This window comes from Ursus americanus, chromosome 11 (genome assembly GCF_024610735.1).
Source record: "Ursus americanus isolate L20-20 chromosome 11, mUrsAme1.1.p, whole genome shotgun sequence".
Lineage (NCBI taxonomy): Eukaryota > Metazoa > Chordata > Mammalia > Carnivora > Ursidae > Ursus > Ursus americanus.
This window is the reverse complement of record NC_142137.1, coordinates 61,653,932-61,672,147: the sequence shown is the minus strand read 5'-3', so window position 1 is coordinate 61,672,147 and position 18,216 is coordinate 61,653,932. Positions and strand designations below refer to the sequence as shown.

General features: G+C 40.5%; 1 protein-coding gene across 3 annotated transcripts in view; it reads right to left on the bottom strand.

Moving 5' to 3' along the window:
• Positions 1-17,451, bottom strand: part of ESR1 (estrogen receptor 1) — a 360,927-nt gene extending 343,476 nt beyond the window's left edge. The window contains exon 1 of one of the 3 annotated variants that reach the window (XM_087865591.1): positions 16,983-17,451. The gene's annotated coding sequence lies outside the window, so the exon portion shown is untranslated. The remainder of the gene's footprint in view (positions 1-16,982) is intronic. The other 2 variants (XM_045805367.2, XM_045805366.2) reach the window with 2 other exon arrangements.
• Between the last annotated feature and the right edge of the window lie 765 nt (positions 17,452-18,216).

Genomic DNA, 18,216 nt, shown 5'->3' with positions numbered 1-18,216 from the left:
GCTCCTTCAACATTAGAAGTGCCGGGGCTCTCATACTGTAAACCCATGTCTACAGCACTCAGGTAAAAGTTGAATGATAGAGTCCCCTAGATCGACAAACTGTCCCTTCAGTATCTATAAACCCCAGAACACTATGAATCCTCAAGTTTCAAGGATGAATCTCTCAGCTAGTCAGGTCTCAATGAGGCTATCCAGAAAGCCTTCCTATGAAAACCAGCAAAGCTGTGTTTTCCATTATCTCTACTGAACAACATTCATACTTTATTTCTTCAGATTTCCAGTTAGAGCAGATTTCTGTAGTTTGATCTGAGGTCTCAAAATTAAAAACATTTGCTCCTTTTTTCTCTCTTGGTTCTCCTCTTGGGTAGAAAGGATTGCAGCTGAAATACAAGGCGAAGACACGAGTGTGGGAAGACAAACAAGCCTGCAGTGAAGGGAGCTGGTGAGATCTCAGGGCACCACAAGGACAACAAGTAAGCTTTGTTTTTATCCCAGAAAATATTCCGAGACGATCCGACAAGCCAACAACATCTACACGAACCCTATGAGGCATGCTTCTTTCCTCCCACCATCCTTCCCACTCATCCTTTGGAAGGTCTTTTGCTTTGTGGTTGACACAACAAGGATTCCCCACACTATATCTTGTTCCAGTAGGACTGAAGAAAGATCAACAGAAACACGAACAGATTTCTTTAAAACATACTAGTCGATCTCTCTTGTTACCAAAGTAAGTGGAAGAAATGTGTTCTGCATGCTTGAGCTGAGTAAAAGTCACAAAACTATTATGAAAAGTTTCCCAATGCTCAACCTGTAACAAAATATTGTTCACACCTTGAAGGGCAATAACATGTTATTATTTACGTAGGTGCCAAAACAATGGCTGCATGTTGCAATGGGAAGAAAACGTAGACAGGAATATGGGCATACATGTCCTCAGTTGACTCCAGCTCCTGGTATCCGGCTCTCTTTGGCATCATGGAACCCAAACTTCCAGACGACTAAGATCTTCATTTCTTATGAGAATGTATTATTGTTGTATACATATAGCTTCAGACTAGACAGAAAATTCTGGTCCATTTGCTACTACTATGTGTCAGGTCCACAAGATGAGCAGAAAACTACTATAATTAGCTGTGTGGCATTGTTATGTATGTAGGCAGACCAAAATAAATTAAATAAGCCAAACTGAATCTGTTAGACTCAACCAACCATAATCGAAGTGTGTATTAGGGCTCCTGTTAGCACATATCCAGACAGATACACTAATAAAAGAAGTCCCTTTTCTCGACACCTGGCATAAAGGCAAGAATTGTAATAAACAATACTGGAACATATTTACTGGCTTGCAATTTACCTAGAGACAAGATTAGAGCCACAAGATAGAGTCAAAACTAGAAGAAATCACAGCAAATAGGTACCAGTAAGAGTGGAAATACAGCCGAGAAGTAATTTGACCCAAATAGAGAGTGAAGAGAGCATAATGATAGCTTATTTATTAGTAGAAATGAACACATATTGTTACATTGTATTCAGTTCTTGATTATTCATGAGTGATTTACCAATTTTGTGGATTATCCTTCCCTCTGCCACTCTTTTTACATCTGAGTCATCTCTTGCCATCTTTACTTCATATGTGTCCAAAATAATGTTTATGTGTATATACTATGTATATAATCTATGTCAAACTTAATTAGCAAAGCAAACCTGCCTGGTATGGCTATGGTTTACTGATCAAAGAACACCTTCAACTCTCCAGTTTAAGACCAAATCCGGCAGACACATTTTCATTAGTGGACAGAAGTCAGAATGGGGAATTGAACTTGATATATTAAGACACTGGTCAGCTAATCCTTGCCTGTTGTCTTTTTCTAAGTAAAATTTATTCAGATATAATCAGTCAACTCTATTAAATGTCATTTACAGGCAGGAAACTGTACTCATATGATAAGGAAAAATAGAAAAGTCACTGCCCATGCCCTGTCAAGCCTTAGATTGAGTTTTTTACTTGAGTGGATGAGTTCCTAACAGTAAAAAGGAAATCATAAGAATTTGTCCCATGCAATGGGGACACAAATATCATTTCACAGTGGAGATCTGAGCCTTGTTTTAGTGGATTATAAGCTTAAGGCAAGAGACTTTTCCTCTTTATACTGCTTCTATACTTCCTTCAGCATCTAAGCCCTTTGCTTGCAAACATAACCTGAAAATCCATATTTACAGTGGCCAAGATCATGAGTTTACTATTCTAGGTTCAAATCTTATACCATTTACCAACTGGATGATCTTCAGCAAATTACTTGATTTCTCTAAGCCTTGATCTGCTTTCCTTGAAAGTGGGTATAATGATACCCACCCCAGAGATATAATAATGACTAAACAAGCTATTCTCTGTAAAGCGCAAAGCACCATATCTAGCAGAAAATGTGATCAATAAATGTAGAGGTAGTATTACTATCATTGTATTAATTACTTGACTGAACTGACTACCCCAGGAATGAGCAAAGTAGATTATAAAAGAACAGGGCTGCACAGAATTGATTTTTGTAGTTTGAGTGTTGGACAGAAGGGAGGGAGGAAGGGAGGGAGGGAGAGAGGGAGGGAGGGAGGGAGGGAGGGAGGAAGGAAGGAAGGAAGGAAGGAAGGAAGGAAGGAAGGAAGGGAGGGAGGGAGGGAAAGAGAGAAAAAGAAAGGAAGGAAGGAAGGAAGGAAGGAAGGAAGGAAGGAAGGAAGGAAGGAAGGAAGGGAGAGAGGGAGGGAGGGAGGGAGGAAGGAAGAAAGAATGCAGGCACATATCAATGTCTACATGTAGGCACCACACTAACCTATTAACATATAGTTTATATATTTTATTCTTTAGCCCTTTGATTCTTTCTATATACGACCAACATGTAATATTAATAGAGCCAAATACCTTTCAGTGGGAGAAATATTGATGTTATGAGCTGTTAACTAACGGAAGGGCAATAAAAGGGGGGGAGTATGGCTCTGGTGTTATTGCCTAAGTGACACAATTATTCAGATAGATGCACAACGCACCCCAGGTTCAATGGCATCAAGAATCCCCACGGTTTCATTTCAGACCTTTATCAAAGTCCTAGCAACAGCACAACCTTAGGCCTTCCCAGAATAATCAACTTTGAATCTAGGACCTCAAAGTGCAAAGAGAAACTCGAGACCACCCAGAGACTGACCAGTGTGTAGAAATACACAAAATTGAGAAAGGAAGTAGAAGATGGAAAACCATGTAGGACCCAACTCCCAAGGATTTGCACCGGCTCTACTTTCTTCAGCCCCAGCTGGGGAGAGAACTTGCATTTGTTAAAAGCTTTTCCCTCCTCCCTTGTTCTTCATTGTCTTTCTCCTTGCTCTCAAAACTAGCCCTCTGCCCTGAACTACCAAACAGCTATGGGCACAGTCTCCTGGCAAGTAGGAAGCTACGGCGCTTCACCCTGTTCGCAGTTCTGCAATTCATGTGACCGTTCCTTCACGGGTGCTCAGACTCTTCATCAAGGAAGAGAACTAGAACTGTTTAAAATTCCCAAGCCAGAGGAGTGTGTGTGTGCTTCTAACAGCCTGCAGTCAGCCGTGCCCTTGCTGATGAGGGTGACAGTTCCGTGTGCCCAGAACCAGTTGTCTATCCCTGCCCTTGGAAGACTGGCCCAACCAGTCCCACTGCACTTTTGAGGACTGTGGAAAAGCCTGGAATTGGTGATGTTATTAAACGTTTTTGTTAGTCACTAAGTAAAGTCTTTGCCTAGAAACCTTCATTTCCTGTACAGCAGGGTAGGCAAGGTCCAACCGAGGGTTTCCTGAAATAATTCATTAAAACAGGCCAGTTCTACAATGAGGAAATTATCTCCCTGATCACTACATGCCAGTTTGATCCTTAGTAAAATTAGATCTTGTCCACTAGCTGACAGGCAGACAGACCTGGGTCCCACATTCCAACCCTCCCTTGCAATTTGGGCAGATTACATAAAAAATAAACTTTATGGTACTACTCCACTGACTCAGACTTCCTGTGCTTTTGACCGTTTTTGAAGGATAGCATGGTATTTACAAATAAGAGAGGGTTTTAACCTTTTATATCACATGCCTGGTACTGAATTTGCAAACTGCTAAATAAACACATCGCCTCTCCCGTTGGCTTCTAGGCAATGGCGACAACCTGCACTTTCATTGAAATATATGCATGCCTTTTTAAGAAGTTTGCTAAGTAGTTTAGAAATAAATATTCTCTGGAGGAAATGAGAAATGGACTTGAAAGTCAGTAAGTTATTTTTCTCTTTTATATTCAAGTAAAAAATGATGTGATTACTTGGTAATCACAAATACAAGTGAAACAGTTACTTGCCCACCTAACAGGGTTTTTCCCCCTTTATGAAACTGCCACTTGTCACTCTGAATAATTAAATTCAATAGAAATGTTTCTCGATGGTTGAAAATATAAGACTCATGTCTCTATTTTGGGGTAGGTAACTGAATATATAAACTCTGTATTCTGAAGATGTTCTCCTATTTTAGGGTTAAATTAGACACACACATTTTGCGTCTTGTTAGCACCATACAACTGGCATGGGAAGGAGGTTGTGAAATTCAAATCGGCATGTGTTTTCTCTTGTTAGCAGCTATGTTAAAGCTCTGAGGGAAAAAGAATTAAACAAAAGAGCTTTTTAAAAAAGAAAAGAAAAGAAAAGAAAAGAAAAGAAAAGAAAAGAAAAGAAAAGAAAAGAAAAGAAAAAAGGTTGGGTTTTCTGTATGGTGAGTGAACTGTTGAGTATTGTAGATAAATTTGTTAACCTCCCTAATGACATGTAAAGAAACTTTGACCACACAGTATACGCAGGGGATTTTTTAAATGGTGACAGCTCATAGACTGTATCCTTCACTTCAACTCAAGAAACACACATGGAGTGTTCGTAAGATATCAGGTGTACTGCTAAGCCCCTAACACATGCTTGATAATCACAAAAATTAAACGAAAAATTATTTTCCAAACTGAATGGCCAAATTAGGTCTTCCGGATTCATGGAAGAAGTTGGGAGAGAGAAAGAGGAAACTAATATGTTCGCACACACCTCAGTGGTGATTCAAAATTCAGATTAATATCTATACCCTTTCTTGAAGAGTTGTGCTAGGATTAGGTATTACAGTCCTGGACAACGTGCAGAAGTCTTTGTGCTTAAGTCTTTCTAGTTTTCTTCTTCATTTTGTTTTGAACAGGGAGCAAAAGGATGGTATAGGTTGTTTCTAAAGATCTCCTTAGTTAAAGCTGGTTTGATTCTCACTTAAGTGAAACAAGGTGGTTAAGGATCAAAGTGGTCTCACTCATCAATAGGCAATGAAGAAGCAATGTTTTGCTTGTCCATTCAGCTCAAATTCCTTGATCATATTCTTTTACAAAGCCATGCAGGGCAGAAGCTATTCACCACTGACACTATTAGGAAGGATTTGTGGGGAATGCATATGCCCCCATCAGCTATACCAACTCAGGTCCGTAGGTCCGACTCAGGTCTACTTCCATTTCTATAGATAGATATTGCCATTACAGCAAACAGTCCTGGCCCACAGTCTCTCAAGTATGTGTTCAGCAGCAGAGGTGCACCTGCTGTGGCTGTGTGGTATGGGTCTACCACAGATGCAGCCATTGCTAATATGATGGGGAATGCAGTCACTCCACACAGCAAGTAAGGAACTTAGCAATGCCACTTAATACATACCTTTATCCTATTACTTATAAAACAGCTCTCTTAATCCTTACTTGCAAGAAAAATTCTTCTTAAATTTTTATTTTATTATAAGATATTCCAGTAGATTGCCTTGAAAGTGCTTCAAGAATACTCCATGGGCAACTTTCACTGTAGATTTCAAACATCAAACCGAGCTATTGAAAAGAGGCCCTGGGTTATTTTTTGTTTCTAAAATGCTATACAACAGGGGCACCTGGGTGGCTCAGTCAGTTAAGCATCTGCCTTCAGCTCAGGTCATGATCTCAGGGTCCTGGGATCACGTTCCGCATTGGGCTGCCTGCTCAGTGGAGAGTCTGCTTCTCCCTCTCCCTCTACCGCCCCCCTCCCGGGCTTGCGCTCTCTCTCTCTCTCTCAAATAAATACACAGAGTCTTTTTTAAACAATGCTACACAACAGCTTCAAATGTACAGGATATGACAGTGAAAAATTCTTTTTTCTTAATTTAAAACAGCGATGAACCTAATTTATGAACTTTTTTCTCAATTTAAAAGCAACAAATTGAAAGCTTAACATTGAATTAAGGAGTCTTCAGGATTAACAGGTATACAGTGACAGATTTACAGGGGCCAATAGACTGATAACTATATTTTAGGTCTAGAAAACATTAGCTCAAAGTAAGCTGTTTATGGTTTCCACATCAAATAAAAGGAAAAAAGCACCACATTGATCTAAGACATTGGTAGGCTTTTTTTTTAAAACCAAAAATAATGCAAATCCTATTATAGGAGACTTGTATGCTTCATTAATACGCTCTACTAAAATTAAGGGGATACAGAAATTACTTCATGAGGAAATGATAAAGTGATTACCAGGGTTTTCAATGGAAAATTCATAAGCATATGCTTGGAGTTGGGGAGAGGACTAATTAAATACAATATTCAATTAATCTATAAAAGAAAATTTTTCTCCATGTAAATCTACAGATTATATGGGCTTCCTCAAGCCAGTAATCCAAAATAGTGAAATGCAATCCCTGGAAATACTCAGAATTAGACATGCCATAGATAGTAACACAGATACAGAGAAATTTTGCACAAACATGCAACAACCTTGGTAATGAACTCATTTCTTTAACCCCAGTTCTAATTATATGAAGCAAGGAATTGGCTGTTATCCAGTGAACTTGAACTGTGGACACTGACCAAATTGTTTGACATTCTATCCCCATCCCTTCTATTTTCGGTCCACATTTTCCCTCCATGGTGACTTTCTGGTTATGTTTTATCTGGTTTTGGCTGTCTCTACTGCCCACTTCAGATAATTGCTCAACTCTCCACTTGGCTTCTTGCTGGGTAGGCTTGACCTAAGAAAATGGATGAAGAAAAAGCCAGCATTTTCCTTTGATCTCTTAGAACTCAGGATTCCATTATATAATCTACCATAAATCCTGGCGGTAGAGATTGACATCAACTTCCAAACTTGCCATAATATGACACTCCTAGTTGATTCATTATGTATTCTGACATTTCTTAATTAACACAAACTCAATACTTCAGTGTGTCAGTGATAAGACATTTTTTTAGTTGCCTTCTCAATATCTTTATGGATTGCCTTGATTAATTTTTCTCTTCTGCAATGTAAGCCTCATATGCCAAATGTTCTAACTGGCTAACTGCCTCTAAGGTTTAAGCTCACAGATGTTTCCTTGTGGCCACAGCAAATACTACTCCCCTGAGAATAAGTCTGATAAATAAAATTGGCAATAAATTTAGAACTAAAGGATTGGATAAGAAAATCAAGTGCAGCCCTCATTAGCTGCACTGTTGTAGATCTAGAAACTTGTCTAATGTACTCAATCCTCAAATATCGATGGTAGTGGGTTCTAGGAATCCCATCAACAAATTAAAGCCTTAAACAATCCAAAAACTGCCTTCTATTTAATGGTATAAATCCCTTTCCCACTGAACATATTACCACGGCTGCTAACAAGTAGAAAATTGGCACATTTAAATCTCGTTTCTATTCCAAGTGCTGAGGGAGGAGTAAAATGGATAGAATCCAGATGCTGTGATGAAAGTAAAGCAAGGGCCCTGCGTAGTCTGAATGTGAATAATTTGTGAACTGGTCTGAATGATTAATACTCAACATTAATATCGCTTAGGCAACATGAATGCCATAAGCAGGAAACCTTTGCTTTCTACTTTTTCCTTTCCTAGAAAACGTTTTTCTATGAGTCTTTTCCTTCACAAAGTAGATCTGAAGTACCTCTTTGCTTGATTTGTGAAGCCTCAGGGACATGGAGGTATAAACAACAAACAATGTTCTTCATGCTGAATATTATGATGTCATCTTCTCCCTGTATTTCTGGGCTTGAAATACAAAGCCCAGGCATTGCCCACCATGGAACAGTCTCGGGAGTGTAGTATCATCACTTGAGATTTATTGTAACTGAAATTAAATTACCTAGTGTGCTTGGCCTTTCCCCCCACCCCACACCCCAGTGAGTCTGCTTTTTTTTTTTAATTGATGTCCTTGCCTTTTATTCCCCTTAGAAGAAAAGAAAAAGAAGCAAAATAGAAAACATAATCTGCTCCCTTCCCTCTATCCTCAAATCACTCGATTCAGCTCCCCCATCCCCGTTAGCAGAAAGCAGTTTAGGCAGCTGCAAGAGACAGCACTGTCTTCTTCTCCAACTCAAGTCCTAAATCAATGGAATGATGACATGTCTTTCTTTTATTTTCAGCATAGATGCCTGTAGGTTTGATTGTGCTTATGAGAAAATCTCAATTCATTGTTCTAGAGATTGCTGAAAGCAAGAATTATAGAATCATAAAATGGTCTGAGCACGGGAACCATACAGCTCCCCATGTCCAATGCCTTCATTTAATTGGTGAGGAAATGGGGTCTCAAAATAGAAAAACTTGTTGAAACAAAGCTGGTTTCAAAATTTATTTTGACTTCAAAACTTATCATGAAGCTACAGTAATCAAAACAGTAAGGTATCGGCCTAGACAGACACATAGACCAACGGAACAGAGCAGAGAGCCCTAAATAAGCACCCACGTATACAGTCACTTGATCTTCAACAAGGGTGCCAAGAACACACTATGGGAAAAGAATAATCTCTTCAACAAAGGGTGTTGAGAAAACCGGATAGCCACATGCAAAAGAATAAAATTTGATGTCATCTTACACCACACATCAAAATCAATTCCAAATAGATCAAAGACTGAAACCTAAGACCTGAAACTGTAAAACTCCTAGAAGAAAAAACAGAAAACAAGCTTCATGACATTGGACTTGGCAACAATTTCATGTATATGAGCAAAGGCACAGGCAACAGCAACAAAAAAAATTAAAATTAAAAACATAAGCAAGACTACACTAAACTAAAAAGCGTCTGCACAGCAAAAAACAATCAATAGAATGAAAAGACAACCAGACAACCTACAGAGTGGGAGAAAATATTTGCATACTATATATGTAATAAGGGGTTAATGTCCAAAATACATAACGAACTCTACAACTCAATAACATAAAAACTAATAATGTGATTAAAAATGGGCTACGGACTGGACATTTTTCCAAAGAAGACATACAAATGCCATCTGGTATATAAAAAAGTGCTCATCATTGCTAATCACTCAAGAAATGCAAATCAAAACCACAGCAATCTATCACCTCTTATCTGTCAGGATGGCTATCACCAAAAAACAAAAGACAACAAGTATGGGTGAGGATGTGAAGAAATCTGAACCCTTGCACACTGTGAGAACGCAAAATGCTGCAGCCACTATGGAGGTTCTTCAAAAAATTAAAAACAGAACTACTAGGGGGCGCCTGGGTGGCTCAGTTGGTTAAGCATCCTACTCTTGATTTCAGCTCGGGTCGTGATCTCAGGGTTGTGAGATGGAGCCCTGGTCAAGTTCTGCACAGGGCATGGAGCCTACTTAAGATTCTCTCTTTCCTCTCCCTCTGCCCTTCCCTGCCTCCACTGGCACTCTAACTCTCTCTCTCTAAAAAAAAAAGATAATAATAATAATAACTAGAACTATCAGATGATCCAGCAGTCCCACTTCTGCGTATATATCCAAAAGAATTGAAATCAGGATATGGAAGAGCTATTAACACTCCCATGTTCCTTGCTACCCCATTCGAAATAGTCTGTTTAATGTGAAAACAACCTCAATGTCTACCAACAGATGAGCTCATCAAGAAAACGTGGTATATAGACACAATGGAATCCCATTTAGCCTTAAAAAAGAAGGAAATTCTGCAACATGAAACATGCAACATTTATGGACCTTAAGGACTATTATAGTAAGTGAAATAAGCCAGACCCACAAAAGTAAGTATTGCATGATTCCACTTCTATGAAGTATCCGAAATAGTCAAATTCCTAAAATCGAAGACAGACATGGTGGTTACCAAGGGCTGGAGGAGGAGTTATTAATCAACAGATGTAAAGTTCAGTTAAGTAAGATGAATAAGCTCTAGAGATCAGCTGTACGTCGTTGGACCTAGAGTCAACAAAAATGTATCGTACACTTGAAATTAGTTAAGAGGATAGATCCTATGTTAACTGTTCTTACCACAATAAACTTTTTAAAAAAGACTTGTTCAGCACGCAATATAAAGTACCCATTTAATAACTAGAAAAAAAATAATAATTTTAATCAAATCTAACAGAAACATGAACAATTTTCTTCTGAATCTATATCTTGTCCAAATAAAATAATTTTGCTAAGAAAGTATTCCAAGTTAACAGCATCTTACACATATATGAAGTGTGTTACTTTTCAAAGTTCTATCACTTAACCTTCATTGTATCACCAATAGGATCTTTGACAGGAGTTTGGTAGTTATCATGCCCACTTTACAGTTGGAAAAACAGCACTGAGCGTGCAAGTCATTTACTAAGGTCACTCAGTGTATCGGTGGCAGAGTAATATATTTTGACCCCCAACCTTCTTTCTCTGCTAGTCACTTTTGAAACAAAATCTTCCTTACAACCATAAACCATCATGATTTCAAAAAGCGTGTCCAAAAAGATTGTTTAAACTGTATTACACCTCTCTTGAACTATTCCAATCCCCTCCAAACTGATGTACTCACTCTTCATCTGAAAACATCAATCTACACAGTATTTCCCTAAGCTTAAGTTTCTATCTCATTCCAGCCCTACCCGAAAATCTTTAATATCTGCACTATCAAGTCCAAAGATGTGGCATTTACATCTCCATTCCTAGATCATCTCATACCACCTCCGAGCATACTTCTCACCCGTGGTCCTGCAAGCTGGTGAACGATTCCCCAAAACCTTTCTCCTCATGCCTTTGCTTATGCTCTTCCCTTTCCTTACATCTTTCTTTTTTAAAAAAAAAAGATTTTATTTATTTATTCAACAGAGACAGAGACAGCCAGCGAGGGAGGGAACACAAGCAGGGGGAGTGGGAGAGGAAGAAGCAGGCTCATAGCGGAGGAGCCTGATGTGGGGCTCGATCCCACAACGCTGGGATCACGCCCTGAGCCGAAGGCAGACGCTCAACTGCTGTGCCACCCAGGCGCCCCCCTTTCCTTACATCTTTCTGCGTAAACATTACCCATCCTGTAAGCTCATGGACAAATGTCTACATGAGAGTTCCTATATGAAACCATCCTTCACCACCCCCGCCCCCCCACTGCCCTTCCCCACCCATCCTCCACCAACCTCAACCAGAAATAATTCCCCCCTCTTTGTGCTTTCACACCTCGGTGCTTATCGCTCTCAAAGCACCTGGCACGTTCTACTCCACTGCCTTACATTCCGCAACACTATGGTCTATAGTGCACCTTACACTTATGATCTGATAGTCCTACATCGCATTATGTGTTACTGACCGTAACCGATAGTGAATGTCAAAGAACCTGTCAGGCTCCACTGCACACAACAGTTATGTCCCAAGCCCTTGGTATATCCCAACACTTCTCAAGGCACAGGAGTGCAAGTCTGAATAAAAACCCCATCTTTGCACTTGAGGCACTTCAGGTTTGTGCAGGAGCAGAGACTCTGGGACAGACCTTAATTAACTATGACAGGGCCCTTAAAATATTGCCTCTTCCTTAAATAAAATCAGGAAAAGAATTTTACAGTGTGTATCAAGTTAAACTACACTAGATTCTGAGTAACCCTAATCTCTAAATGTCCTTTAGTATAAACTTAATGCACATAGGATTTTCAAAAATCCATATCAAAAATAAATTTATATCTGTATTGTCACATAGTTTTAAAGTGAAATATATTTAAACGGATTATTACATGTGATTATTAAATACCTTTTTATGCATCACTTTAAGAAAATGAATCTTAGCAAATGATTGGTAAGACTAACGTTTCCTGTAGGATAAACTCAAATTTTCTTTGGATTTCTTGGTGTCTTTATAAAAATTCTGAAAGTAAATACCCCAATGAGATCATTTCTAGGAAACTCAGAGGGAAGAAGCATCCCCGAAATGCAGATTGCCTATTTGGGAAAGGGTTTTGTGGGCTTCCTCTGAACCATCCTAGAGGAAGAGGTATGTTTGAGGGGTCAGCTAGCGTCTGGCCATGTGATAAGAGAAGAGTTTGATGAGATCAGAGGAAAAAGAAATGCCAAAACCCAGTGGCAACATACCCCAGCAAAGGCAAGGAATGCTACACTTTTCATCTTCCCCAGAATTGTCCCTTTGTTGTGGCCTGTCTCTTCCCCCTTGTGACTGGCAGTAACCCACAAAGGGCCTATTTATTGTCTTCCAGGCAGCAAGAAAGGGGCTATGCCTCAGTTGTATCCATTTGTAGCAGGAAACCCCAAAGAACTGAGTGTTCATGACAGCGGTAAACAGGAGAGTGGAATCAGATTAAGCTCCCGAAAGCAGGGGTTAGGAAAATGCAGCCCCAGGTGTACAACCAACACAAATCCTTGTGGCTTTTAGAATAGAAAAGTTAGGACAGCTTCTAGCCACTTGTCCTCACAAAGAAGTCAGAGAGCATCCGGAAGACTCCAGGCAAGTCCCAGGAAGAGGATTACTCAGAGCAGTAACATGCTGGCTCTTGAAGTCTATCTGCTACTCTTCCTCCAAAACCCCACCCATCTTGCCTGCCATATTCACCAACTTGGCCACCCATACTTCCACCACTGTGCACACACTCAGTTCTTTAGGACACAAGCTGACCCCCTCTCATAGCATTTCATAGCACCCCACCAGAGCTACTCTCATTCATTCAGTGACAAGATTCTATATGTAACTAAGAACATATACATTCTATTTAAAAACATATTTTATAAAACTGAACTTTTTACAAAGCTCTTTTATATACATTGTTTAATCAAACCTCATCAATAGCCATAAATCTTCTGTAAGTCAGATTCATTATTCTCCTTTTACAGACGAAGATACTACAGCATAAAGAAGGTATACTATTATCTCAGGCCAGCCCCAGGCACTCACCTTGCTTCTCCAAGGCAAGGACCACATGGATCAAAAACTCTAGAAAATAACATTATATCAAGGAAAGGCTGAGAGCATGGGCTTTGCAAACGTTTATCTTCAAGTCTTAGAACTGTCACTTATAAAGCTGTCTAGCGTTGGACATAGGACCTAACTTTGCAAAGCCTGCGTTTCCTCATTTGTAAAACTGGAGTCATAATATCATTTATCATTTGGGGCTGTTTTAAGCATTAAATGAGATAATCCCTATAAAAAGTATTACACAAAGTTAAGAACTCCCTAAACGTCAGGTGCTAATATAATTGCTATTATTACCACCTCATGGGCACTAAGTTAATTGTTACAGAGCTGTTAAGTGAAAGGCCAACCCAGGTCTTGGGCATGACACTGAATTAGAAATTAGCATACATGGGGCGCCCGGACAGCTCCCTGGGTTGAGTGTCCTACTCTTGGTTTTGGCTCAGGTCATGACCTCATGAGTCATGGGATCGAGCCCGGCGTCGAGCCCTGCAGCAGGCCCGAGTGGGGCCCCATGCTCAGCACGGAGTCTGCTTGAGATTCTCTGTCTCTGCCTCTCCACCTGCTCACGCTTTCTCACTCTCTCTCTCAAGTAAATAAATAAAATCTTTAAAGAAAAAAAAACAACAAGAAGTTAGAATACAACTCTACATATGAACAGACCCAGGCCTTGTCCAACAACCAAGCAAAATGCTTCTTTTGATATCAAAACAAATGTGAAGTGTTTACAACAAGTTTTTACCTACTTGCCTTGGCAAGAATTTGCCCATTATCTTTGCTCCTCTTCTCATCACAGAGGGATGTGGCCATCCTTACAGACACAGAGAAGAGGAATAATAGAGGGAGGGATGTCGGAGGTTCTCTGCTTTCTCTTCCAACACTTGGTGCTCGTTACAAAGGCGGTGGCATTTCTACAGGAGGCACACTCAGCTGGCTGGATTGATTGCCCCATTTTTTTTTTCAGGTCAATTTCCCAGTTACCACCAGACGGATACAAATTCCTAGCAGCTATGGTGCTGACCATGAGTTTTGTCATTTATTCCACCAACACTTATTAGCAGGCACTGTACTATGCCTGCAATAAAAATGACTTTGTGGGGCGCCAGGGTGGTTCAGTTAGTTAGGCCTCCAATTCTTGATTTCAGCTCAGGTCATGATCCCAGGGTTGTGAGGTCGAGCCCCTTGTCAGGCTCTGCGCTCAGCGGGGAGTCTGCTTCTCTCCTTCTCCCTCTGCCCCTCGCCCCCGCTCCTGCGTGCATGCTCTCGAGCTCCCTCACTGTCTCTCTCTCTAAAATAAATAAATACATCTTTTTTTTTTTTTAAATAACTTTGTCATACTGAGTTTCTAACACCTGTAGACTGCAAGTGGTTTACTGAGTGGCTTCACCTCACTTATTCCATACAATTATATCCAGTAGCTAGTCTTATTTTTCTGACTTCACAGGTGAGGCATCGGAGACCAGAGATGAATCACATAGGTTGGGGGCGGCGGGGCGGGGTGCACTATCGCTTGGACTCAGACATCTCCTGGGGATTTGACTTGAACTATCTAATGTCTGCCTCCTCACCAAAGAGCTACTGCTATGGAAGACCTAAGCAGAAGTAGAAGCTTTCTAGCAAAATATTTTTGTGAGTGAATAGCCAGTACAAGCCTCTTCATCTTCAAAAAGAGTCACATGCTTTCAGAGAGAAAATGTTATGCTTCTTAGAAAGAACCAGCAAGGTTTTGCTGTTGTCCGGTGGGAATGATCCAGAGGAAGTCGGCTGAGATGCTGCCCAGATGCTGCCCATCATCACCATCACCATCATCAAAAGCCACCTGTAAAAGACCTGCTTGAAAAATAGCACCTGCTGGAAGGAGCTTCCCAGGGGACTCACAACGGAGAACAACCCTGACGAAGATGGGAGGGCAGGACCACATCTCAACCGGCATCGATGACACGTAGGCTACGACAGTTTCACCATGTGGATGGTCTACTCAGAGCTGGTCACTCTCATTCTTGGCTACTTTTCTTTGTAGTCGATCTGCTACCATGGAGCAGAACTGTTCAGTGTTCAAAGCAAACTGAAGCCCAACCACGGGGCCCTCAGCCCGAGAGTTTGCTCTGACCAACTGGGCTGAACAAATATAGACAAACACTCCAAGAACCCACAGATAACTACGTAAAAATGTTTAGCAGAGGCCCAGTATGAATATTTGTACTGTACAGACATTTAAAGTGAGTGCTGGGGGGAAGACGGAGGTAGCTAGCTCTAAATCCTAAACTGAGTGAAAAGTCAGAGTTAATCTAAATGAAAGATCATGTTTTTTACTATTCTTGCAGCAGGTTGAAGACACATGAGCTTTATACCTTTCCTTGAGTGTCAAGAGCAATAAAATAAAATAAATATTTGCAAGGGTCTAAGATAAACACCCTGGTGGTAAATATGACCCTTTTATTTATAATCAAAATTTCGTGCTTTTTTCCTACATGTTATGCCTCTGGTACCTACATTATTTTTATTCCTAATTTTTTTTTTAAATCTAACAACCTCTACAGCATTGCCTCTAATCTCTGGACTATTACAGCCATGCACGCCAAGGCCTAGTGGGCAGTCTTCATAAAATAGTCACAAAATGGGAGCAAACATTTACTTTTGAGAAATTAGGAAGGACTTGTATAGAGCAGGAGTGGGCTCTGAACCCCTGGTCTCCGAAGTTGCCATCCAATTTCATTTCTTTTGGCTCTCAGAGCTTTTTACGATAAAATTGAAATACTACTTCGTATCCATAATTTCACTCTCAACATTAACATCTATCGTATATAACATTAATATATATCATACTCAAAACCAGATGACTTTCCCAGCAACCTCACGTGTGGAGTTGCTCTACAAGTCTATTAGATCTGGCCCATAGAGCCAACAGAAATTTGAACAGGAATCAGTGTGATGATCCCAAGTCCTGATAAAGCCCAACCCTTATTTAAAAAAAAAAAAAAATCACACTGGCTTCTAGGAGCGTGTCTGAGAGAACAAAAACTGGTTATCCTCTTGACAAAGCATGAAACTTACAACTCAACGCACATTTCCTGAAACGTGTGGCATTCCTCTAACCAAAATGAAAGTATCCTGCCCTGTATTTTGTGACTGCCACATCATTACTCAAGTCGCACACTGCCATATGTGGGGGAGGCATTAATGCACACGCCACCCACTGCAAAAACAAATGACCGCTAGTTTTTTTCACGTGAGAGCAAACTGAGGCTGCAGGACTCCAAAGAACTTGCCTAAAATCACAGGGCAATTTAAAGACCGGCTGTCTAACTTTTGTATTGCTAGATTGCGTAGCTTTTCAGAAAACTTGACTGCCTTCGGGAGACAAACACTGGCTTGTTCAGACTGCCTTGTGCAAACACAACGTAAATTCTGCCACCAGATTAAGAAAACAGGTAGGACGTTCATACTAGTAGTGATCAGTCCAATTAATAACTCCTAAAATTCCAACGCATTTCGACAATACAGTACGTCCTAGCAAGGGCTGGATCCAGTATACGTTATCTGAGGCAGGCAGACAGTCTGTCAGTGCCGTCCTGAGAAAAGGGTAGCTGTGTTGCCCTCTGACTCAGCTGAATATTACTCTAAAAGTGAGTTTCCACTTTGTACCAAGTTTAGATTCAACATCTTAATGTTGCGGTAAATGCTTGCCAGCAACTTTGCAAAATACCCCTGGAGCATTAAGAGAAAAATGAACATCTTTTAACATGAGAAGGAAGCTCTAAAGTTACATCATGCTGGTAAATAGTCGCACACAGAGGAAAAACTTACGTTGAGAGAAAGAAACAGGAGTACCTACTTGAGAAGAATGCCACTCAAAGACTGTCTTCTTAAGGTACAGAATGGGCAAGAGAAAGGAAGACTAACCTTCCGAGCCCGTTAAGGAGCTTCTGAGCAAGGAGACTGCATTTTCAGTTTTGGTGAAATCCGTTCTGAGGCAGTAGACAGGAGGCTGTTAGGACCATGAAATTAGGAAATGCAGCAACTCAAAACTAAAGAGCTAGCACCACCATTTGACTAGGAGTGGAAAAGCTCCTGCACGAAATAGAGGAGGGGGTGGCCTTCCTTTCTTCCCAGGAGGCCGGATTCTAACTTTCTTAGCCCTTCGCAGTCAGGACAGACGTTGAACAAGGGGTAAGTAATTTGTTAATCTGCCTGAAAATGTTTTATGTAATCCAGCTGATTTTCTCTTCACTGCTAATAAAGTTCGAAGTCTAGACAGGCATGTCGAGTTGGAAAAAAAAATAAAGCATTCATTCAGCACATAAATTTTGCTAATCCAAAATTAGTTACAGCTAAGAGCAGGAGTGAGGACATGTCTTCTGTGAGAGTTCCTGTAACTTTCTCGTTCAGCCACTGACTCAACAACCAGCTCTGCATTTCTTGTCACTGATTAATTAGGTTCCTGACTTCACTAACCTGCAGACGCTTAGCTTCTCTCCAACTCCTAGGCCATTCCTTCTGTCATCTGATCTTTCTATAAACTGTCTTGGCATTTCCTGCAGCCAGTTAAGAGTTCGCTCAGTGTTTTATTTTGTTTACACCGATATAAACATTCTGAAGAAGATGGGCTGAGAAGTGATACTGATATTAAAGAAATAATATTAAAACTGTTAATAGTTTACAAAGTCAGCTGTGCTTTATATAGTATGTATTTTTAAAGACTGTTTTTTAATATATTAGATTTTTCTACTCTTCAAGTCTTAGGAGAGGCTGGTTTTCTGGAAGTGAGAATGGTAGAGGGGAAGGTGAAGGAACCTATCTCGCTACTGGGCTTTCTAGAATCTCCAACTGCAGGTTGTCATCTTTAGGGCAGGAGATGCAGCTCTAAACAGGCTTAGGAAAGAAAGAAAGTCAAGGGGTGCCTGGGTGGCTCAGTCGTTAAGCGTCTGCCTTCGGCTCAGGGCGTGATCCTGGCATTCTGAGATTGAGCCCCACGTCAGGCTCCTCCGCTGGGAGCTTGCTTCTTCCTCTCCCACTCCCCCTGCTTGTGTTCCCTTTCTCC